Source organism: Mustela lutreola, chromosome 1 (genome assembly GCF_030435805.1).
Source record: "Mustela lutreola isolate mMusLut2 chromosome 1, mMusLut2.pri, whole genome shotgun sequence".
NCBI classification, from domain to species: domain Eukaryota; kingdom Metazoa; phylum Chordata; class Mammalia; order Carnivora; family Mustelidae; genus Mustela; species Mustela lutreola.
This window is the reverse complement of record NC_081290.1, coordinates 26,266,403-26,291,353: the sequence shown is the minus strand read 5'-3', so window position 1 is coordinate 26,291,353 and position 24,951 is coordinate 26,266,403. Positions and strand designations below refer to the sequence as shown.

General features: G+C 44.9%; 1 long non-coding RNA gene across 1 annotated transcript; it reads right to left on the bottom strand.

The window, feature by feature from the left end:
• Nucleotides 1-5,213: 5,213 nt before the first annotated feature.
• On the bottom strand, nucleotides 5,214-23,639 carry LOC131819217 (uncharacterized). Its single transcript, XR_009349096.1, has 5 exons — nucleotides 23,549-23,639; nucleotides 21,769-22,741; nucleotides 20,883-21,256; nucleotides 8,740-8,853; nucleotides 5,214-6,636 (listed from the first exon to the last, which is right to left on the bottom strand). It is a non-coding gene; the product is annotated as an uncharacterized LOC131819217 (long non-coding RNA).
• Between the last annotated feature and the right edge of the window lie 1,312 nt (nucleotides 23,640-24,951).

The following is a 24,951-nucleotide window of genomic DNA, read 5'->3' as shown; positions in this document are numbered from 1 at the left end:
GAACAGTATGTATAGGATTTGTTAACTGCATTCCAAATGTTAATAGTAGGAGTCTTTACAGAATATACTTTTTAATGTAATTACATTACACGAGCATGGCAGATGGCTGGCTAACACTCCTGTTACCCATTTCCTTAGCTTAGGAACTGGACACAGCTCCCCACAGGGAACTACATTTCCCAGCCTCCTTTGCATCCAGATCAGGACCTATGGCTAATTCTCACCAATGGGGTGTGAACAGAGTGGCATGTCACTTCTAAATTGGGACTTTTAAGAAAGGGGGTGGCTCAGCCAAAGCCTCTGCCTTTGGCTCACATCATGATCCCAGGGTCCTGGGATCGAGCCCTGCATCGGGCTTTCTGCTTGTCAGGAAGCCTGCTTCCTCCTCTCTCTCTCTGTCTGCCTCTCTGCCTACATGTGATCTCTGTCTGTCAAATAAATAAATGAAATCTTAAAAAAAAAAAAAGAAAGAAAGAAAGAAAGGGGATTTTTCATGCTCCCCTCCACCATCTGGTACTAGGGTCAGAGGACTCCAAATTAACAGGGGCTATTGAACCCCCAAGTTGGAGGGAGTCCAGGTCCTTGAATGACCATAGGGACGAACAGCTACTGGTTGAACCCGACAGCTATACTGAACTGCTACACGAGCAAGAAATAAAGTTCTGTTTTGCTATGTCACAGGAATTTGGGGTTTATTTGTTGCAACATCCTACCTAATTCAAGTAATAGAGTTACCCTATCTAAGATGAGTTATACATACTCACCAATGATTATAATTTTACTCTCTTCCTTTTACACATGCATGATGAAAAATAAAACATTTCTGGGATTCAAAGATATACTTATGGCATTGAGCTGCCTCACAGATTTTTTAAAATTTAGGGTTTTTTTTTTTTTTTTTTTTTTTTTTAAAGAGAGAGGGAGCATGAATGGGGAGCGTCAGAGAGAGAAGGAGTGAAAGAATCCTGAACAGGCTCCACTCCCAGCACAGCTTGATCCCCAAACCCCGAGATCCTGATCTGAGCCAGAACCAAGAACTAGCCACTTAACTGACTGAGCCACCCAGGCGCTGCTGTCCTCACCAATTTTTAACTCTCAAAACTCACATCATATAAAGGATACTGTAGGAACCATAGAGGAAGGAGTAAGAAGGCAGCGGATTGACTAGCTGCCTCTGAACGTTAGACCGTGTATAGAAAGTCATTGAAACATCCTTGAGTTATTAATATACCAGCGGGTTGAAGAGGTATCAAAGAATCTGAAACCAGCTACTGAGAATTTCACTTTACCTTGATTCGAAGGGCATTTCATACATAATAAGTAAGTATAAACACGGACAACAGATCGCAAAGTGTTATTAAAGGCATAAAGAAAAACAGATCAAAGATGTGCCTATCTTTTATCATGACACCTTGAATAAATACAGGAAGCTGAATTTAGTACCTAATTGACTACAGAGAATCATGGGGTTTTTTTGGAAAGCTGAACAGTACGTTGGATTTCATTTCCAGTCAGTTACGCTGCAGCATCTTATCCAACAGCCCAAAATGAATTGCAGTAACATAATCCAAAGACAATAAAGGCAAAGCTGACTTAACCATGAGGCCTGATAAGACCCTGAATAGTGTCCATCGGCCGCAGTGTGGAAGGGTTTTAATGCGTTTAAGAATTCATCAAACGTTTGGGGTGCCTGGGTGGCTCAGTGGGTTAAAGCCTCTGCCTTAGGCTCGGGTCATGGTCCCAGAGTCCTGGGATCGAGCCCCGCATCGGGCTCTCTTCTCGGCAGGGTGCCTGCTTCCTCCTCTCTCTCTCTCTCTCTCTCTCTCCAACTGCCTTTCTATCTACTTGAGGTGTCTATCTGTCAGGTAAATAAATAAAATCTTAAAAAAAAAAAAGAGTTTATCAAACATTCGAAAGAAGATGAGGGGAAGATGTAACTTCTTGAGTTAACAGGAGTAATCCAAATAGTTGAGTTGCCTAGAATGAGAATTGAAACCAAAATGAAGATTTGGTGAAAGAGTTGACCCTAAACAGAAGGGAGTGTTTATTTAGAGGTAATGTCGAGGTCAAATGACGATGACATCTTGTTTCCCGTCGTTCCACGATTGCTGTGTTCTTCCCCTAGTAAGGGCTTCCACGAGGATGGAATCAGCCCTTTGTGGACAGAGGCTTGATTTCAGGTGGATGATTCACACTGCCTGGCTGTGTCTACCCCAAACCAAAATACCTAGATAGGGAGTAAAACCTTCGCAAATGCCAAATGATGCCAGGGTTTCCGAGGTTTCCCAATACCTAAGTATCTGTCCAGATGTGTCCAAATATGTCGATGTCGATGTTGGCTGCTAAGCTGACAAACTTCAGATAAGGGCTGGGACTTTTTATTTTTAGCACGACTATTTTTAGCAGGAGGTTTTATCGGTAATGGATAATAGGGTAACTGCTTCAAATTCTTGACCCCAGGAAGGGCCCCTGTAGTCGGGGAGGGCTGTGGGAGATGCTTATCCTTCAGGCTTCTATGGGCATCATTACCCTTGTCATCTGAAACCCTGTACGTCCTCTAAGCATTCCTGAGCGCTCTGGAGAGGGGAAGGCGTGTCAATTATTATCAGAACCTACAATGACCTAATGAACAGCCTAGTGTCAGACGTCTCATAGATGCTCAATAGGTACATGAGAAAGTGTGGCAACAGGGAGAAAATATTCACAGATGCCCTTTACCACTCACCAGAGCCCAAAGCCCTGTCTTAGTGCAGGTAAATTTCCTATGCGCCAATCTGAGTTCCATTCCCTCTTGCCTACTCGAAATGTTGGCCAGCAGTTCTCTCTCCTACATCAGAAAGTTTTCCTCTCCCTTTTCAGGACCCTTTCCGTTAACTTGCACACATTATCTTTCCCATTCTGAAACACACATACACACACACTCACATACACACACACACTCACACACACACACTCACACACACACACCTTCTTTTCCTTCTATTTCCTCAATCAGCTGCCGTCACGTTTATTTTAGAGCCGAACTCCTCCAAGATTTGTCTGTAGTCACTGTCTCCAAGTCGTCTCCCCGTTTTTCTTAAACCTCCTCTCATCAAGCTTTTTGTTCTACCCACTGCATCAAGTCAGCTCTCCGCGGGCCAAGCTGCTGACTGCATGCGAACCCACAGGTTCTCAGTCCTTGCGTTAAAGTTTTATTTATGTATATGACACACAGAGAGAGTGGGTGCGCACAAGCAGGGGAAACAGCAGGCAGAGAGGGAGGGAGAGGCAGCCTCCCCTCTGATGCGGGACTCGATCCCAGGACTCTGGGATCACGATCTGGGCTGAAAGCCGATGCTTAACCCACTTGAGTCACCCAGGGTGGCCCTCAGTCCTTGTGCTAACGTGATCCCTCCGTGGCTGTTGACACGCAGGATCTCTCCTTCTTTCTTGCTCCTCTTTCTTGCACGGGGCTTCCAAGGTGTCGGACTGACCCAGTTTTCTGCCTACCTTGCTGCTTGCCTCTTCTCTGTCCCCTTTGCTGGTTTTCTCTCTTTTTCTCATCTTTTAAAATTGGACCCCCCCCCCCCAGGGGTCAGTCCTTGACCCTTTTCTCTTTTCTATCTAAATAGATACCCTTGGAGACTTTATTTAATCTTGTGGTTTTAAAATCCCCATGCATATGTGGATGACTCCCGAATGGACATCTTCCTGGTAGCGCTCCTGCCCGAAGCCCAGATGGCCATCCAGCCAGCTGCCCCCTCAGTATTTCCACGTGGGTGTCTGGGACACTCCTCAAACTTAGCACCTGTCAAACTCAACTCCTGATCTTCCCTCCTCTCAATCAAAGTTAACTCCAACCTCCAAGAGCTCGGGTCAAAGCCATGGACTGAATCCTTGACTCCTGTTCTCTCCTACCCCACACTCAAGTCACATCCCACGGGAAATCCTACTGGTGTGACTTCCCCAACATGTCTAGAATCAGACCACTTTAGTCACCTTTGCTCCTCCTACCCTGGTCAGAGTCACTATGACCAGTCACATGGCAGCCAGAGTGATTTCTACCAAATGTGAGACATCATGTCACTCCCCTGCTCAGAACTCTGCGATGGCTCCTCGCTCCACACAGAGAAAAAGTCCCCCCCCCCCCCGGCTCTGTTTCCCGACCCCCACCTCGCTCATGTCACCGTCTCCTGTCCTCCCCTTGAAGCACTTGGTGCCACCCACGCTGCCCCTTGCTTGGATCGGAGCCTCCAGGCGTGCTCCGGCTTCGAACCGCTCTCCCGTTATGGGCTGGGCTAACCCGAGGGCCCCTTCAAGTCTTTGCTCAACTGTCACCTTCTCACCGGCGTCTGTTCTGATAACGCTTCTTTAAAATTCCAGCCTGAGCCCTCTGAATTCCTGGAAATCCTTACTGGGCTCTGCTTTGTCCCCCCCATACCATGCTCACTGCCTTCCAATACACCGTACAATGACTTTTCTAGTACATCTGCTCGTTTTTATGCTGTTCATTCTCTCTCTCCTCCCTCCCCGGACCAGACCGGGAACTCAGAGAGGACCGCGATCTTCATCTGTTTGCGCATCCCCAGGGCCGGGAACGGAGCCCCGCAGCCAGAGGACACTCGGAAGTGTTTGCTGAGAGACCGGAATCACACGTGCAAGAATCTGGCTAATGGTCATGAACTGCTGTTTGCGGGTCTGAGCTCTTTATCTCGTTTAATCCTCAAAATGGCCACATGACTTACATTTATCTCCTCCGTTTTCGTAAGTCTGAGGAGTATCCCATGACTGGAGGGCGGCCCAGGCACACTGTGAACCCAGAGTCCGCACGTCCAACTTCCCCACTGTTCTCGTACATTCCCGGGGTGCGTATGAACTCGTGCAGCTTTCCTGCAGGGTAACTCAGCCTTATATAGGAAGAGTGTTCCAAATATTCATACCTCGTTTTCCAGAGAACAGATCCCAGATACGTCCAAAGACCTTTCTATGCCATTGTTGGTCCAGGGGACGTATTGCAGGGAGCTGATGGTTAAAAAACCGGGGTATGTTCATTCAGTGGAAGACTGTGTAGCCAGTGCTGATGGAAGAGCATATGAGGACATGGAGAAACCTCCCCAGCATACATTCAGAAGGAGCCACAAGGACAACATGCCAGGACCCACAATTGTAGACACACGATGATGGCTCAATTTTTAAAAACTACTTTATTTATGCAGAGAAATTGGCTGGAAGGATTGACCAGAAAGTTAATAGTGATTCTCCCTAAAGGTGTGACTATGGTGATTTTTATCTTCTCTGGGCTTTTCTGTGTAACTTCTTTTTCTTTTCTTTTCTTTTAATTTTTAACGATTATTTATTTATTTATTTCACAGACAGAAATCACAAGTAGGGAGAGAGGCAGAGAGAGAAGGGGCAGCAGGCTTTCTGCTGAGCAAAGAGCCCCATGTGGGGCTCAATCCCAGGACCCTGAGATCAGGGTCTGAACCAAAGGTAGAGGCTTAACCCACTGAGCCACCGAGGCACCCCTCTGTGTAACTTTGTATGTCTGTGTGTGTAACTTTTTAAAATAGGAAAACAGTTATTTTTTATATAAAAGGAAACTCTCCCTCAATATTAAAATGTGCCTTTCAATTTTTATGATACATTAGTAAATTTTATGACAAAATGAAACATACCTGAATAGCTGAAATGCAGATGAGGTCTCCGTGAAACACTGAGTGGGTTCTAAGTCAACAATTGTATTTCATATATCCAAGAGTAAAGTGTTTTCACTGCATTTTAATATCTTCATCTAGACTGTATGGAACCGCTTCATTTATTTTTTTAAATTTAACTTTTCCAGTGTTCCAACATTCATTGTTTATGCACCATACCCAGTGCTCTATGCAATATGTGCCCCCCACAATACCCACCAACAGGCTCACCCATCCCACACTCCTCTCCCCTCCAAAACCCTCAGTTTGTTTCTTAGAGTCCATAGTCTCTCATGGTTTGTCTCCCCCCCAGTTTCCCCCGACTCACTTCTCTCCATCTCCCCATGTCCTCTGTGTTATTCCTTATGCTCCACAAGTAAGTGAAACCACATGATAATTGACTCTCTCTGCTTGACTTATTTCACTCAACATAATCTCTTCCAGTCCCATCCATGTTGATACAAAAGTGAGGTATTCATCCTTTCTGATGGAGGCATAATACTCCATAGTATATACGGACCACATCTTCCTTATCCATTAGTCCATTGAAGGGCATCTTGATTCTTTCCACAGTTTGGTGACTGTAGCCATTGCTGCTACGAACATTGGGATACAGATGGCCCTTCTTTTCACTACATCTGTATCTTTGGGGCAAATACCCAGTAGTGCAATTGCAGGGTCATAGGGAAGTTCTATTTTTAATTTCTTGAGGAATCTCCACACTGCTTTCCAAAGTGGCTGCACCAACTTGCATTCCCACCAACAGTGTAAGAGGTGTACCACTTCATTTAAGGACACTGGATTTTCCTGGTTTTAGTAAGGGTTAGCTTTTCTTCTCATTTGGAGCTATCCCCCCAAATAGGCTTTATGTTCTATTTCTCTTTGGAGGGCTTGGATCTCTTGACTTGGTGAGAAGTATCTCATTCCACAGCACAAAGTACCTTGCTAAGTTGTTTCAAGAACCCTGCAAAGAAAACATATTCAGACTGTGTCATCACATTAAGAAATTACTGTACTAAAGTGCATTCCAAAGCAATTGCTACGTAGGTAAGTTTCTCTTTTAACTCCATTCCTGGAGAATCGTATTCTTTGAAGTCTATCTTGGAGAATATCATTTTTTTTTTCTAGTTGCAAACTATATCAGGAGCTGTCAGAAATCATCATGCAAGGAAGTACTGTGGGGGTGTCTTAGCATCAAAAATAAGGACAATGCTAGAATGGTTAATTAACTTGCTAAACAGAGAGACAGAAGGACACTTTTAGATTTGCTTGTGAAACAACTTGAAAGATTCAAAAAGGATAATGTTCCCAGATTAATGCTTATGCAATTTGAAGTGACTTTTCAAATATATAATTCCTGAAGCCCAGCTAGAATCTTAACATTCTTGTGGGTTTCAAGATGAAATGTTTCAAAGGATTGGGGATGAACTTATTAAAAGAGAGGCTGGGATTAGAAAGGCAGAGCTGACAGAAGGTGCCATACTGGGTGGGAACACACACACACACACACACACACACACACACATATCCATTCCTGCACACATGTACACACACACACACACACATGTGCGCGTGCGCACACACACGTAGTCACACAGCCCCTACAGCAAACTGGGCTCGGTTCTGAGAACTTGAACATGAGCCAAATCCCTACTCAAGAGAGTGAGCTCAGCCCAGGTCGACATAACCCATGAGAAGGGGACAGCTACTGAAGAAGGAACGTAAGTGCCATCAACTTAAAAACTGGGGACAGAAATGTCTGGCTGGCTCGTTCAGTAGAGCATGTGACTCTTGATTTTGAGGTCATGAGTTTGAGCACCATGTTGGGCATAGAGATTACTTAAACAACAACAACAACAACAACAACAAAACAAAAAACAAACATACAAAAAGCCAAAACGGGACAGTAGCTGTAGAGCTCCGGATATAAATGTGCGGAGAAGTACATTGTTTTCCAGAGTATCACAAGGCTGTGCACAGGGATAAGAAAAGTAATTAATATGTGAGAACCCAGTGCACCAGGGATCATCAATGAAATGCCCGGCCAGAGCCGGCCAGCTGGAAGCCTGATGGTGGTCTAACACCCTCACTATGCCCTCCCAACAGCCACCCCCCCTCCCCCCGCCCCACCTGCCTTTAGCAGCTAGAGCTGCCTTCCTCGGAGACCTGTCTTGTAGGGAGCAGTCTGGCCAGGCCATCAGGTTTTCTAATCCTGCAAGAGAAGGAAAGGCCCACCAGGGTCCCGGCCTGCCCAGGCATTGTCACCTCCACGAGGGATTTTCATACCCATTTCACTCTCGAGGAAATAGGCTTATGCTAGGTCACTTGGCAAAGAAGCAGTAGCATGAGGATTTAAAATCAATTTTGCTTTTCTCCAAGACTGAAATGCTTCAATTCACTCCATCGTGGCACAGAGGAGTTCTAGTCTTAATGGTAAATGTTGACAATTTTTCATGAAATGGGGCTTTTAGACCTTTAACAAATGGTGACAAGAATTTCTGACAGAAGCTGGTTTTAGAAACCTTGATGCTGGGGCACCTGGGTGGCTCAGTGGGTTAAGCCTCTGCCTTCAGCTCAGGTCATGGTCCCAGGGTCCTGGGATCGAGCCCCGCATTGGGCTCTCTGCTCAGCAGGGAGCCTGCTTCCCCATCTCTCTCTGCCTGCCTCTCTGCCTACTTGTGATCTCTGTCTGTCAAATAAATAAATAAGCTCTTCAAGAAAAGAAAAGAAAGAAAGAAACCCTAGTTCTTAACTTTTCTTTCTCTTTCTCTCCCTTTTGTCCATTCATTCTTTTCCTCCCTCTCTCCCTGGATCTTGTCTTTTTTCTAACCTGGAAGGAAGCCTTTAGCTTCCTTTAGCTTTAACCTTTAGCTCCTTCCTCATCACGGCCCGGCTGCCATCTTGGACAGTGACCAGAGATGGTTCGCCTGAATGTGAAGTGCAGCTTCCCAGCAAGTCCCCTTGCCACACTCCTTCTTTGCGGCCATGGACCCCTGCCACCCACTGGCAAGTTCTGTGCCAGGCCCCAGTTCTAGTAAGTACTGACTGATTATCCAGAAGAGCACACCTCTCAGGGGGCAAGGCCAGGAACCCAGGCTGTCTCCACTGTTCCTGCGTCACCCTTTCTGGATCTCACTCTCTTGTAATGGGCTGGAATCCCGGGCTTTTCACTTTTCTTACCCTGTGAGAAAAAAAAGAGAGAGAGATTGAGAGAGAAAGACTATTCAGATGGGCGGTTGCAGGACCTGGACCCTTCCACATGAGGACCCTCAGAAAAGCATATTTTCATTGAACACATGCTTTATTATTATTATTATTTTCTGACTCAAGGCTTGTGTTTTTCAACAGAATGAAATGTTCTCCATGGAAACAATGATCGTGGGGATAAAAGATGAGAAAGAAGGTCAGAACTGGCCCGTGGTAAGGAAGTGTGGGGAGAAGAAAGGTTGACCTGGATCACGCCAGGGGCCCAGCTCTCCAGACAGGGGGGCGGCAGGGGCAGGTGTGGGCCAGGCCTCTGTCAGCCTCTGAATTCTTATGTGAGGCTGCCTTTTGCTCTAAAATCTGCTGGAACCTAAAATGAAATCCCTGAGCCATAAAATAGGTGGGCTGAAGTTCAGGAAAGCCCACCCAGCCATCCTTACTAATGGTGACGGCAGCTCTGTTTGTGAACACATTAGGAGGATCAAACTGATGGATAAAAGGGAGTAATTCTAAAGCAGTAATGTGTGTGTGTGTGTGTTTGTGTGTGTGTGCACGCGCATGCGTGCGTGTGTGTGATATATACTACCTCAGACACGTTCAAGGGTATTTCACACAGAGTTCAGATGTTGCCTCCTCCAGGAAGCCTTCCCTGACTGCTTCTGGCATGGCCTCCAGGGTGGGTTAGGCTCTCCTCCCATGCATGAGGCAACCACTCAGCGGACCCAGCAACACTGTACCTCTTCACCAGCTTGCAAACTCCTTGTGAACTAGGACCATATCATTTTCGTCTCTGCAACAGCAGGACCCAGTGCAGAGCCTGGCACATAGCGGGCCTGTAAGGCCCGTGTGCCAAGTTGGACGTGAGGCGTCTTGAGACTTCAGGCAGTTGGAGACAGGGTCGTCAATGGTTTACATTCAAGGGTTACAGAACCAGATGTCTTGGGACAGATCGCGTGGTTAGCTTGACATAACTGTGGCCTCTGAGACCCCAAGTTCCTCATCTGGAAAACAGAAGGGTGACTGGCACCCGCCTCTTTGGACTGTTGAGTGTTGAATGAGATAATTATTTAAAGAGCTTAGCCCAGAGTCTGCTGCTTAGCTTACAGGCAGTTCACAAACAATAGCTAATCTGATTATATTATTTGGTGGAGGGAGCTTTTCAGCACAAGGACAAATGGACTCTAGGTCTGTCTCCACTTTGCTTCTAATCCAGATTTGAGAGACCAATTCATTCAAAATCCTGCTTCTTTGTGACATGTAAACACATCCAGCCTGTTTTTTTTTTTTTTTTTTTTTTTTGAATGAACACATCCAGCTTTACTGGAAACCATATTCTGGTCATTTGTTTCAGGAACCTGAGCTCTGTGACCAAGGGCTTTGTGGCTGCCATCTGCTCAGGGAGCCAGCCAGTCAGGTTAACTTTGGCATTTCTGAGGAAGCTGATGACATCAGCCTAGTTCTGTGCACTTAAGGACTTCTTGCTGGTTGCCAGGTTACAGGATGAACATAGGAAAGAGAGAGGTTTGTTTATTTCCCAATCTTTAAATAGTTTACAGATTAGATAAAATGAACATCCTCCCTAAAACTGCTTACTTCTATCCCTGCTAAGCCCTTTTATTATTACAGCCTTGCTAGTTAACATAACACTTTTATGGGACAGGCAGGATAACCTCCCTTTGCAGATGAAGAATCAAAGGCCCAGAGAAGTTAAAGGAATTCTCAAGGTCACCAGAGAACAGTTGTGTGTGTTGGAGGAGCCCTGTAGAACCTGGGACCCCTGACAATAAAACCAGTGTCCTATTTTATAAGAGGTCTTGGCATAGCAGAGACTGGGGTTCATCCATTCTCCCTGTCTGCCTTTACAATAAAGTATCCAGTTTTTAACTATGCACATAGACACATTCTGTGCACTAGTCTCCCTAGCAGACAAGTCTGGTTACATGATTAAGTGGTTCATTTCTGGCCAGGGAGTGTTGGTGGAAATGATGCATATCCTGAAAAGGGGGAAAACATCTCTTCCTTCCTCCTTTCCACACTGCCATGTGGATGTGATGGCTGGAGTTCAAGCAGCCATCTTGAACCCTGAGGTTTAAGGATAAACTGTGTTCTGAGGTTGGCAGATGGAAGATAGAAGGTGCTAGTCCCTGAAACTGTGGATAGGCACCCTCGCCTCTGGCAGATTATATAAATCTTGGTACGTGTGAGAGAAAGATACATTTTTGCCTCATTTAATAGAGTGTTATTTTGGATTTCCATCACTGTAGCTGAACCTAACATAAACAAAACAAGTCTCTTCCTTTTGTACCAAGAAACAAAATCCCAGATTACTCAGTGAGGGCTGCCAGGCCCTACATGACCCATTCCTGGTTAACCTCTTTGACCTCATTTTGCACGCATCTTCCTCTTCCTCCCTACACTTTTTTTTTTTAATTTTTAAAATTGTGTTACGTTAGTCACCATAAAATACATCATTAGCTTCTGATGCAGTGTTCCAAGATTCATGTTTATGCGCCACACCCAGTGCTCCATGTAATCCGTGCCCTCCTTAATACCCACCACCAGGCTCACCCAGCCCGTACTCCCTTCCCCTCCAAAACCCTCAGTTTGTTTCTTAGAGTCCACGGTCTCTCATGGTTTGTCTCCCCCTCCGATTTCCTTGGACTACCTTCTCCTCTCCATCTCCTCATGTCCTCCATGTTATTTGTTATGCTCCACAAGTAAGTGAAACCATACGATACTTGACTCTCTCTGCAGCATAATCTCCTCCAGTCCCGTCCATGTTGCTACAAAAGTTGGGTATTCATCCTTTTGGATGGAGGCATGATTCTCCATAGTGTATATGGACCACATCTTCCTTATCCATTCGTCCGTTGAAGGGCATCTCGGCTCTTTCCACAGTTTGGCAACTGTGGCCATTGCTGCTATGAACATTGGGGTACAGATGGCCCTTCTTTTCACTACATCTGTAACTTTGGGGTAAATACCCAGTAGTGCAATTGCAGGGTCATAGGGAAGCTCTATTTTAAATTTCTTGAGGAATCTCCACACTGTTTTCCAAAGTGGCTGCACCAACTTACATTCCCACCAACAGTGTAAGAGGTTTCCCCCTCTCTCCACATCCTCTCCAATGCATGTTGTTTCCTGCCTTGTTCATCTCTGCCATTCTAACTGGTGTAAGGAGGTATCCCTACACTTTAACCCCACTCTTATTTCTCCCATGTAGCTCTTTCTGCTTGGAATGTTACTCACCTGGATAACTCCTACTCACCCCTGGGGTCTCAGTCTATGTGCTCCAATTTTAAAGAAACATTCCTTGATCAAACTCCTTTTATTCTTTTCCTTTTCCCTTGTTCTTTTCCCTGACAGCTTTTCACTGCGGAAATATAGATTTTATTGCATGGTTATTTGTTTACTGCTTCCTCACCTAGCTCTAAGGACTGAGGAGCCCACAACACTGTCCCCTGGCTGTACACAGCGCTCACTTGTGGCAGGCCACGGTCTCCAAACTGTGGAAAGAACCAAGATGCCCTTCAACGGACGAATGGATAAGGAAGATGTGGTCCATATACACTATGGAGTGTTATGCCTCCATCAGAAAACCCTCAGATTGTTCTTCAGAGTCCATAGTCGCTCATGGTTCACCTCCCCTTCCAATTTCCCCAAACTCTCTTCTCCTCTCTATCTCCCCATATCCTCCATACTGTTTGTTATGCTCTACAAATAAGTGAAACCATATGATAATTGACAATCTCTGCTTGACTTATTTCACTCAGCATAATCTCTTCAAGTCCCATCCATGTGGCTACAAAAGTTGGGTATTCATCCTTTCTGATAGAGGCATAATACTCCATAGTGTATATGGACCACATCTTCCTTATCCATTCGTCCGTTGAAGGGCATCTTGGTTCTTTCCACAGTTTGGCGACCGTGGCCATTGCTGCTATAAACATTGGGGTACATATGGCCCTTCTTTTCACGACATCTGTATCTTTGGGGTAAATACCCAGTAGTGCAATGGCAGGGTCATAGGGAAGTTCTATTTTTAATTTCTTGAATTTCCGCACTGTTCTCCAAAGAGGCTGCACCAACTTGCATTCCCACCAACAGTGGAAGAGGGAAAGAAACTTTTATTTACAGTCTTCATTTGTTGCCTGGGTGGCTCAATCAGTTAAGTAGCTGCCTTCAGCTCAGATCATGATCTCAGGGTCCTGGGATTGAGCCCCACGTCAGGCTCCCTGCCCAGTGGAGAGTCTGTTTCTCCCTCTGCCTCTGCTCCCCGCACCTTGTGCTTTCTCACTCTTTCTCTCTAGTAAATAAATAAAATCTTTAAAAAAAATAAAGTCTCCTGTTGTGCAGTGAAATTTATAGAAGGTGAAAACAACCAAAGCAAATTAAAATAAGATAATGCAACCAAACACCCCTGCTCCCAAACTGTATTCTTGGCAGCCAGTCATTTAATTAATTAATTAATTTTCATCTTAAGGGTCATTATTTCATGAAATAAAGAAATGAGTATATCCTGGAGCAGCTCATAGAGGTCAATGAGGGTGAGCATGAGTGGGCTGCCAAGGGGGTAGCAGCAATCTAGAAACCAGGCACAGACCACACTCCCATCTCTAGCTTCCCCTGGAATATGTGATTTGCTCCACTTGGGTCATCAATGCCTCCACTAGCAGCATCTTGGAGTCATCAAACCCTCTGATTTATAATTATCCAGCATTAAGTTGTTCTTTGGAAACTATTTTTGGTCAATATGCTCATCGGTGTGATTAATTACATCTTATTAAGAGACCAGAATTTATTCTCTGGAAGGATAACCTTTTCTGATTTGGGGGGTGTAATTTTCAGCTCAGCCAGCTCAGGAACTATGTAACACTGAGTCACCCGTGGAGAATCACTGCTCCTAAATGGGGCAGCTCAGGATTTGGAAATCTGATGATGGAAAAAAAAAAGAATTAAAAACTAGATAAGTAAACCTTGGAAGAGAATAACTCTGTTTCTTCAGTTAGGATCTCCCAGGGTCCTCCTAGGGACATTCATTCAGCAGGTGTTTGACTTCTGCTTGTATGCCAGTAGCTAGTTGGGCCACTCGTTTCCCATAACATGTGGCATTCATTCATTCATTCATTCGGTAAGAGTTTAGTGAGCATCTATATGCCAAGCATCACCAGAGTGATCTAGTGATCGCTCTAGAATATTACCTCTAGTGATGTTACATCAATGAACTATTAATATAATGATCAGTGTTTTATCAATGAACAAAATTTATATTCTAGTGGGAGATTACATTCTAATGGGAGAGGAAAATAACAATAAACTTATTCATAAGCAAATGATATAGTACATTAGGTTTCAAAATTAGAACAGTAAGGGGCATCAGAAGGACCACGTGTGTCCACACATATAATTTTGCAGTTATTAAGTAGAGTGGGATAGTGGGTTGAATAATGGTCCCCCAAGAGGTATGTCTGAATTCCAACCTCTGGAATTTGTGAAAGTGACTATATTTGGTAAAGGGGTCTTTGCAGATATAATTCAGTTAAGGATCTTGTATTAGGATTCTCCAGAGAAACGGAGTCAGTAGGATGGATGGATGGATGGACGGATGCATAGATAGGTAGATAGATAGATAAGAGATTTATTGTAGGAATTGACCAAGAAATTCCATGATCTCTATCCGAAAGCTGGAGAACTAGGAAAGATGGTGGTATAATTCAGTCTAAGTCCAAAGGCCTGAGAGTCAAGGGGCTAATGGTGTAAATCCTGATGTGAATCTAGAAACCCAAGCTCCAGAAGCACCAAAGTTCAAGGGCAGAAGACAGATGTCTCAGCTCAAGCAGAGAAAAAGCAAATCTGCCCTTTCTCTGCATTTTTGTTCTATTTGGGCTTTCAGTGGATTGGATGATGCCCACCGGTGTTGGGGAGGGCCCTTTGTTTTATTCAGTCTATCAATACAAATGCTACTCTCTTCCAGAAACATCTTCATCGACATGCCCAGAAATTATGTTTTACCAGCTCTCTGATCATCCCTGAGCATCCCTAATCAACTTGATTAGCATCCCTAATCAAGTTGATGCAAAAAATTAACTATCACAGGTCCTGAGATAAGATCATCCTGAATTATTCAGGTGGACCATAAATCCAATGACAGATGTGCTTAGAAGAGAAAATGCAGAGGAAGGTATGAGACACACAAATGGATAAAAAGTTCGCAAGCAGAAGTTGACAGCCCTAAGCCAAGGAACGCTTACAGCCACTCCAAGCTGGAAGGCACAAGGAAGGATTCTTCCCTACAGCCTGTGGTGGAAGTGTGGACCTGTCAACACCTTGACTTTGGACTTCTGGCCCCCAACACTATTAGAAAATAGATGTCTGTTGTTTTTAAACCACCCAGATCATGGTAATGTGTAGTCCTAGGAAATGGACATAGATGGTCAGAGTGGTTTTCATGGAGAAGTGGCATTTGAGGAAGTCTTAAAGGAGATAGGAAATCAGCTGTGTGAATACTGACGGGGAAAACTGTTTGGACACAGGGAATGGCCCATTATCAGGGGAGGGTGCCTGGTGTGGGGAGTGACATGGAGGCCAGTGTGGCTGAAGCAGGAAGGGTGAAGGGGAAAGGAGTAGGAGAGACAAGGATAAAGAAGTAACAGAGAAACCAGAGGAGGCTGACAGAGGATGCAGGGCCCCTTAGGGTGTTGGAAAACAAACCTTTGGAATAATGGTGCATGTGGAATTAACCATAAAAACACAACTATTGAGCATCTTTTACATGACTAATATGCGGCAGGATCTTCAGGTATGCAATCTCAGCTGCTCTTCACGAGGCCCTCATGAGGAAGGTTTCACTCCCTTAGCTCCATGGATGGAAAACTCTGCACTCCCCACATACCATTGCATAACGAGAGAGTGGTCAATCCGAACCCCAGAGCCAGTCTTCTCTGCCTCGAAGCCCATAGTCTTTCTGTCCCTTCACACAGCCTTACAAGCACAATAAAGGAATAGAAAGAAAATTCTTCAGTCTATTAAAGGACATCTACAAAGAAACTACAGCTAGCACCATAGTTCATGCTGAAAGGCTGAATACTTTCCTCTCAGGACTGAGAAAAAGGCAAAGTTTTTCAACCTCTATGTTCTCTCCTCCCCACCCCTAACCTCTATATTCTTGTTCAGCAGCACACTGGAAGTCCTATCCAGTGCACTAAGGCAAAAAAAAGAAATGAAGAAATTGAGATTCGAAAGGAAGAAAGAAAACAATCCCTGTTTGCAGATTACATGAAAATCCAAAGAATTTGATTTTTTTTTTTTTTTAAATTCAAAAACTCAGAAGTGAGTTTGGTAAGATTGAGGAATACACCAAACTTCAATTGTATTTCTATACACTAACAATAAACAACTGAAAACCAAAATTTAAAACATATAACACTTGTCATAATTACCTCCCAAATTAAATACTTAGTTAAAAATCTAACAAGACATATATAGGATTTGTATGATGAACACTAATGGTTGAAAAAGAAATCAAAGAGGACCTAACAATTGGAAAGCCTTCCAACATGTTCATGGGTTGGAAGGCTTTCCAACTGGAAAGATGTCAATTTTCCCCAGATTGATTTAATGCCATTCCAATCAAAACCCTAATTGAATTTAAGTACACACACACACACACACACACACACATATATACATATGCTGATTTTAGACATTATGTGGAAAAGTGAAGGAATAAAATAAAACAATTTTGGAAAAAAAGAATAAATTTGGAGGAATCATACAACATAACTTTAACACTTATTCTAAAGTCTATAATCATCAAAGCAGTGACGCAATTAGCAATGTGTCTCTTTCTAAAGTGATGGACACATAGATCATTAGAGTAGAATAGAAAGTCTAGAACTAGACCTGCACCAATATGGTCAATTGGTTTTTTGCAAAACTAATTTAGTAGAGAAACGATAGTCTTTCGGCAAATGTGGTTTGGACAATTGGACATCTATATGTCACTCAAAAATAAAAATAAAGTGAAAATCAATCTAACCCTCATGGCTTATACGAGAATAAACCCCAAATGGTCATAAATGTAAATGTAAAATGTAACACTATAAAGTTAGACTCCAGTGGAATGAAGTCACAGAATGAACTGGAAATTATGTCCATTCTTACCACTATATTAAAAAAAAAAAGATGGAAATTTAACAAAGGCAGTGTCTCCTTTAATTTGGAGGAACAAAAGGGAGTGGAAGAAAAAAAAAAAGATTATAGGAAAGATATTAGTGACTCACATGAGGAAATGTGGTCTGAAGGATCTACTAGGGAACATGATTCTCCAGAAGAGCAGTGTCTTGACACTCAGGCTTTGAACCCAGGCTCATTCATTCATTTGTTCAACAACTATTTATCGAGCCCTCCTGTATCTGAGATGGTACATATGTAATGGTCAAGAAAATAGACGCATGTTCTGTAGGTCATGAAGATTAACTGAAGTGGGAAATATAGACTTGAAACCAATAAACACACTAATAAGTGTATAATGATAATTTGCGATAAATGGCATGGAAGAAAACAACAGGCATCTTGCTGCAAAAGAGAAGAAGGGAGACCTACTTTCGGAAGAGTGGGGGTCAAGGCAGGTCTTTCCCAAGGAAGAGTCAGAGAAGGATGACTAGGAAAACTCCAGGACAGGAGTGATGGGGAGAGGACTTCAGGCAAGGGGAGGCTCCATGCCAGGCCTCAGGAAGAATGTGCTAGGTGAACATGAGGAACAGAAGGAAGGCTGGGTGGGCGGTGGAGGGTAAGGGAGGGCGTCATATGCAATGGTTCTGGAGAGGACATTGAAGAGTTTTTATGCAAGGGAGTGCCATGATTCAGGGCACATTCAAAAGATGATATTGGTCATGCATGAAAAGTGGTCTGGTCTGGGTAGGGAGGAAAAAAAGTTAAATAGCTGGAGCGTGTTTGCAGTGGTCCATGGTAGCCTAGTGGGTGGGATGTCAGTGGAGAGGGAAAAAGTGAACACGTTTGAGAGAGATTTTGGAAGTATGAGTGTGAACTCAATGAAAATTTCAATATTTGGTTGTTTTTTACTTATAAACTTGGCAATTTTATATGGGTTAGTCTAAAAAACTTGACAGAACTTGGTAATGGATTAGATTTGGAAGGGGAGGAAGAGGGAGATGTCAAGAGTGGCCGCCATGTTTCTGGTTTTAACAACAGAGTATATGTAAGTGTCCCTTACCAAGATGGGGAAGACTGGAAAAACAACAGGGATCGGGGTTACCGACTTGGGTAGAGGCTCACTTTACAGATGTGGGGTTGGAGATATCTCTGTGATCTCAAAAGAGAGATGCTCCTGTGGCATTACATTTGAGTGCTCAGGAGAGTTTTGGCTGAGATACATCAGTAGAATCCAGTATATTAGATGATGATACCTAAAGACACGGAAGTGGATATGCTCTGGGAGAAAGTTCAGAGTGAGAAGAGAAGAGCCCAGGAGCGCCAGTATTTAGAGGCAAGGGAAAGGAGAAGGAGCAATAAGAATGTAAAAGAGATCAGAGGCACAGCAGGAAAACCAGGTGAGTTCATGGCTGCCAAGAGAGGAGCAGGTAAATAAAAAAAAGAGAGTGATCGGTTGTGCTGAATGCGGTTGGGGAGGGTGCAGTGTGTAGCAAAGAGGAGATACTGATCATTCGTAATTGAAAATCCAGGTTGAGAAAATGTGTCAGCTACTTCTTCAAAAACAGATTTCACTGCACATATAAAACCAGGTTCATTGCCACCACGAAGAGGGAGCTCTGCAATTGATGTAAATGGATATAATAATAGGAACGCATATAATGTCTTCACTTTGTGCAGGCACTGGTCTAAGTATCTACATGTTCACTCATGTAGTCCTCACGACCACTGTGGAGGTGAAGCAGCATTAACCCCAATTTACACACAGGGCAAAGATAAACTTACCCCAAACCGCAGGACTAAATGTGGGGGAGCTGGGTGAATCTGGGAATCTGGCTCCAAGTTTGGTGTTATTAAGCACTATACTCTCGTCAATGGTTGATGATGACAGAAGGACAGAGATTCCTCAACAAACCCCAAAGCTCTTATTTGAAAAGGATTATAGAGTATCACAGTTGATGCAAACAGCTGCCAAAGGTGAAACGGTTTTCAGCTGTGAATTAGTGTATTTGTGGGTTTGCTTGTGTTTGTGTGTGTTTAAATTTCTTCAATCTTGAGCAAATCTTCTGCCATATGTGGCAACTTGTTTCCAAGACCACTACAATAATATCTCCCATCTAGCCTGCTCTTTCCCTCCTTTGGAATCTGGACTGCACTTGGTAACATGCTCCAGCCAATTAGAACACAGTGAAAACAATATCTAGAACTTCCAAGGCCAAGCCTTAAGATGCTTTTAGCTTCGGCTTTCACTTGGGGAAAGCAACCATCATGCAGGGAACTCGAGGCTATTCTGCTGGAGGGAGAGGTTTCCTGGAGAAATTGGCCCTGGAGGACCAGCCAAGGCATCCCAGCTGATAGGCAGCACTGAGGTCCCAAACAGCTGGGTGGCGCCATTTTGGACCTTCCAGGGCAGATGCACCGTCCGCTGAATGCAGCTGCAGGAATGAACTAGCTACCACCACAGGAAAAAGAGTCTAGTTGGTGAGCTCTGCCCAGACTCCTGACCTACAGCATCACCAGCAATAATGAGGACTTGTCGTAGGTAACTAAGTTCTGGGTCATTGTGCAGCAATACATAACTAATAAACTCTTTGAGGTCTTCTCTTTGTTCCTGAGAATGTAAGAGATCAAGACAGAGCCTTGTACTTTGACTCCCAAATCTATGACAGACCTGGAAGGCCTTGGTTGAGGATCTTCTCTGCCTCTGCTTGGCCTCAGGTACCCAATAAAGGAGATCTACCTCCAGTAAAAGCTACTCCTGACACTAAAATGTTATCAGTGCATTTCTTCAGATAATGTCATATAGGTAATTTTCTGCCATGGTTCAGTTTTCCTAGAATGAGTAAAAACCTCTTCATTGGGCACCTGGGTGGCTCAGTGGGTTAAGCCTCTGTCTTTAGCTCAGGTCATGATCTCAGGGTCCTGGGATCGAGTCCCACATCAGGCTCTCTGCTTAGCAGGGAGCCTGCTTCCTCCTCTCTCTCTCTCTGCCTTGCCTCTCTGCCTACTTCTGATCTGTCAAATAAAAAAAAACAAAAACCCTCTTCAGTAATGAGGAAAGATACGGTGTACAGCTCTCTTCTGTACCCATAGAAGCTACCATTTCTCCTGGGGTGTCCTCTCCCTCCAACAGAACGATCTTGAGTTCTCCACATGGTGGCTGCTTTCTCCAAGTGCAAGTAGGCAGTTGGTGGGTTGCACAGAAGCCGCTCTAATTCTTTTCAACTTTCTTGTGTCTTAAAGAGCCAGTAACTCATTCTCCTCATCCCCTTGCCACTGGAAGGACCAGGCAACAAAATACCATCTAGTAAGATACATAGGCAAGTGTGCTGAAGGGTTTTTGGGCAAGAGTTTTCCTTTCTGGGAAGGAAGGAAGGAAAGAAAGAAAGGAGAGAAAGAGAGGGAGAGAGGGAGGGAGGAAGGAGAGAGTGAAAGAAAAAAAAAAAGGAAGGAGGGAAGGAAGGAAGGAAAGAAGGGAAGGGAGAAAGAGCTGGACAGAAGACTTATGCCGCCCCCAACCCCCCTTGCCAGCTCCTTGCTGTTGGACATGGTCCCATGACACTGTGATGATCTGGAGGTCCTGCAGCCATCTTGTAACCATGAGACAACATGTTCACAGTTAAAAAAAAAAAAAATAAAAGTCTCTTAAAAAAGACAAAACAAAGACACAAACCAGGAGGAATAAGGCACCTGGTTTCTTGATATCATCATTGGCTGTAGAACCAACCCCAAGACCAACTGCTGACTACTTGGTAACTAATGACAAATGTATTTATGACAGCTGAAAGAATTCTTAGATCACACATAACCCATGGATATTTAACATTTTCTTACTTGTACTTGGTTTTTCCATGCAGCTAAGTCCAGTTTCTTCCGCTGTAAATGAATCCTTTCCCTTTTTATTTTATCTCAGTGGAGACGAAGTCTTGTTGGTTACCCATCTTTGTGTAATTAAGCCTGTTAGACATGGGATGGCTATTGTGAAGTCGCTCACAATCCAGTTAATGGAATCTACTTGCTTATCTTCAGCTGTGATGGTGAAAATGTCACCACTCTGCCAAATCCTGGCGGTTTTGGCAGAAGTGGGTGGGTGGCAGGCATCCTGTTGCTTTCCTTCTTGGTCTCATGGCATCATACCCTCACAAGCCACCATACCCCCGCCCCCATGTGGGAAGACACACGCTGGAAGTCTGCAGGTCTGCACAATTCTATCAAACAAAGATAAGGAAAAATTCAGGTCAGTTTCAGCCACATGACCTAAACCAGTTTCTGTTTTTATTTTAACTTTGTATTATGGTAATTTAAAACTTATGCCAAAAAGGAATAGTATTACAATCCCCCATGTACCTATCACTCAGCTTTAACAATGAATAATTCATGACCTTTTTTAATGCTCTGCTCCTACCCACTTAACTCCTTCTCATATTATGTTGAAGTAAATCCAGACATCATATCATTTCATCTACATACATTTCAATTTGCATCTCTGAAAGCTAATGAGTCTTCCAAAAGTGTAACAACAATATTACTAGCTTATGTAAATATAATTCCTTAATATCATCAAATATGCAGTCTGTGTTCATATTTCCACCAATTACCTTTTAAAAATAGGTTGTATTCTATATCTTTTTTTTTTTTAACTTGGCACAAAAGCAGCACATCCTCATGGAAGAGCTTTTGCAAAACATGAAAAAGCACAGAGAAGGAAATTCAGGCTCACCTATAATCCCTGGAGCTCATGCCAGTAAGTTTGGTGCCATGCAGGATTAGAAAAAGATGGACCTTCCCAGGAGGCACAGCGCTGTGCCAAGATGTCAGCCATGGCGTGTTCTCTCCAGAGGCTGCACTTGTGCCTGGCAGAACCAGGCCATTTCCCTTTCACAGCCCTGAGTAGATCATCAACGTCTACATTTTGGAGCACAGCCTTTCAGATTTTCTATGAATATATACGTAATTTTTACATAATTGTTTTCATACCGTGCATTCTGTTCTGTATGCAGCTTTTTTCACTTTAATAGAAGACCATAAACATTTTCCCATGTCATTAAATTTTCTTCCAAACCATGACTTTCCGTGGTTGCCCAGGGGTACCATAATTGATTTAAGCAGTGGCCAATTGTTTAGGCCAATTGCCCTTAGAGTGTGGTGCTTGTCTTTCGTAGATAAAAAAAAACTCAGGCAAGAACATTATGTCCTTCTTGGGAGAAACACTGAAACACACAGGGGGATCACGCATTGCATGATCGTGTGGTTTTAAATTGGTTCCACCTGTTGGTTTGGGACGAAAGCAAAGGTATGGTTCCACTTAGTTCAACGCGTGCCTTGAGGGGCAGGGAGAACGGTCCCTTGACATGTTTAGATTCCTAGGAATTCCATAGTAAACAAGAAGCTTCAGTGGAGAGCAGCGAGGCAATTCAATGGGACATGTTTATTGGGACAGTCACTCCCAAAGTTATGCAACCAGGAGACTGGGGTTTGAGTAACCAACCTCAGCCAATATCTGAGGTTAGTGGAAGGCAGCAGGCTGAAGGGTTCTCTTGAATCAGTTTTGTTGGGTTTTAGGGCATGAAGACAGCCATCCTTGGATGCAAACCTCCAGCTGATGCCTTGTGAGCAGTTATCATCAGAGACTCAAGGAGCTGGCCTGTGGATTCTCAGGAAATTGTCAGCTCATAATCTCCATCTCTTGAGAACTAGGATAAACATTCAGGTTAATTGCAAAGCATCCATTTGCCCAAACCCACAAGCCACAGTCAGTCCTAAGCCTGAACCACAGTATTTTCTACACTGGCCCTTATCTTCACTGAATCCACTGAACTAAATGACTCAGTTTAATGGAGTCACTGGGGCAGGGTGAGGTCAGAGGGCAGATGTAAACCAGAAATCTCTAACCCCAGAGACCCACTCCCTGTGGGTCACAGAGTTTGGTAAGTGCCTTGAAATTCCTCAGATGGGTAAGCCACTTAAATGCAAATGATCCATGTTATATGTTGGGCAGCCTAGAGCAGGCTTTAGAAGGAAAGTCCCTCTGATTTTACATCAGCTCATAAAGTGTAAACATAGATAAGGAGCCCATATCATTGGGCCTTGATGGAGGGCATGCCTCGGGATAAGAGAAGGCAGAGTCTGGGGTCCTCCCCAAAGAGGCCTTACATGTGACAGGTGACCTGCCAGGCATTCTGAAGTCCCAAGCCCATCATTGAGCCTTCTCTCACTAGCTTCCAGGGAAGGACATTTTCACGCAGAATGTCACCCCGTTCTTGTATCAGAAATGTGACTGGATGGTGTGTTTCTCTCCTGCGACTGCTAGGACAGTGTGCCATAAACTGGGTGACTTAAGGCAACAGGAATGTATCCTGTCAGAGTCCTGGAGTTTGGAAGTGTGAAATCGAGGTGCTGGTGGGGCTCTCCTGTCTCCAGGCCTCCCAGGCGGACCCTTCCCTGCCCCTTCCGGCTTGGGGTAACTTCAAGCTGGTGTCCCTTGGCCTGTGACTGCTCACCTCTGATCTCTGTCTCCTCTTCACAGGGCCATCTTCCCTCTGTGTGTGGCTGGGTCTGCATTTCCCTCCTCTTATAGGGAACCAGTCAGGCGGAATTAGGGCCCACCCTAAAGACCTCATCTCAACTTGATTGCATCGGCAAAGATTCTATTTCCAAATAAGGTCATATTCATAGGTGCCAGGGCTTAGGACATCAGCACACCTTCTGGGGGACACGATTCAACCCATAATGGATAGAGAGTCAAAGGTCTGGGATCATAGACCCAGTTTTATCACCAATTGCTGTGTGATCCTGAACAGGTTACGTGGCATCCCTGGGCCCCGGGTGCCCTCATCTGTCCCCCAGGAACCTTGGGGCCTGCAGATTCGATGTAGTTTGAACCAGATGAGTCAGAGAATATTCTCACGGAGGACAGGGTCTGCCGGTGTAGAAGGAGCATCACAGCTCCGAGGCAATGCCAGGCCCAGGGTAGTGGGTCACGGGCTTCCTATCATGACAGATGGGGTGTGTTGAATGGGGAGTGAAGGGCGTAGCAGACCTTGTCAGAGCCTTTGTCACTGCAGCAGCCAGACCCCCAACTAACGAGCCAAATGGCCCCGCTCCTTCCCCCAAGCACCACAGCCTGACAACATGCGCCCCCCCCCACCTCTGGGGACAGCATTGGTGATCATTCTTCCGAAAGCCCAACAAGCCCAGCAGGTGGCCCTTGGCTTTCCCAGCTCGCCAAGAAGCGGGCACTAACAGGGGAAGCCCCCCGGGGCTGAGACGACCCAGTAGAATTTATTCCGAGGAAATAGGGCGCCCCTTAGCCCCGCTTAAATATTTAGACAGCCACAGGGCCCGCGTGCCCCGAATGCAAAGCTTGGGAGGAGGTGAGAGCGTTTTAGCGCTGGTGAGACTGAAGGAACTTGGCAGGTTATTGAATTGGGGGCCGCTGGAGGTGCAGCCGGCGGTTACACATTCCAGGAATGCGGATGTGGGGCTCTCAGAGTGTATCTGAGCCTGACAGGGTTTGACAGTCTCCGTCTGGGAACAATAACCTGTGAGCAGCGGAGCCGAGGAGGAGGAGGGCTGCTCGCCCTCCCGCCTCTGCCCCGTCTTCTCTCCCTCTGCTCTGAGCTCCCAGGGAGCTGGGGAGGTGGTGGTGGGGAAGTGGCTGCCCCCCCGCAACCCACCCCCCCAAGTCTGGGCCACGCTCTGGAATCTCAGAGAAGGCAGACCTGGGGGGGTCGGCTCATCGAATGCTTGCAATTCCAGGAGCAGCAGGCTGAGGACAGAATCCATTTCCCGCCCTCCGGGAGCTCCGGGTGGAATGCCATGGGGGGAAGGCGGTCGGAGATGCCAACCCATCCCCCAGCTGGGGGGCCCCTGCAGTGGGGCCGGGAGGTAGCAATATGTCTAC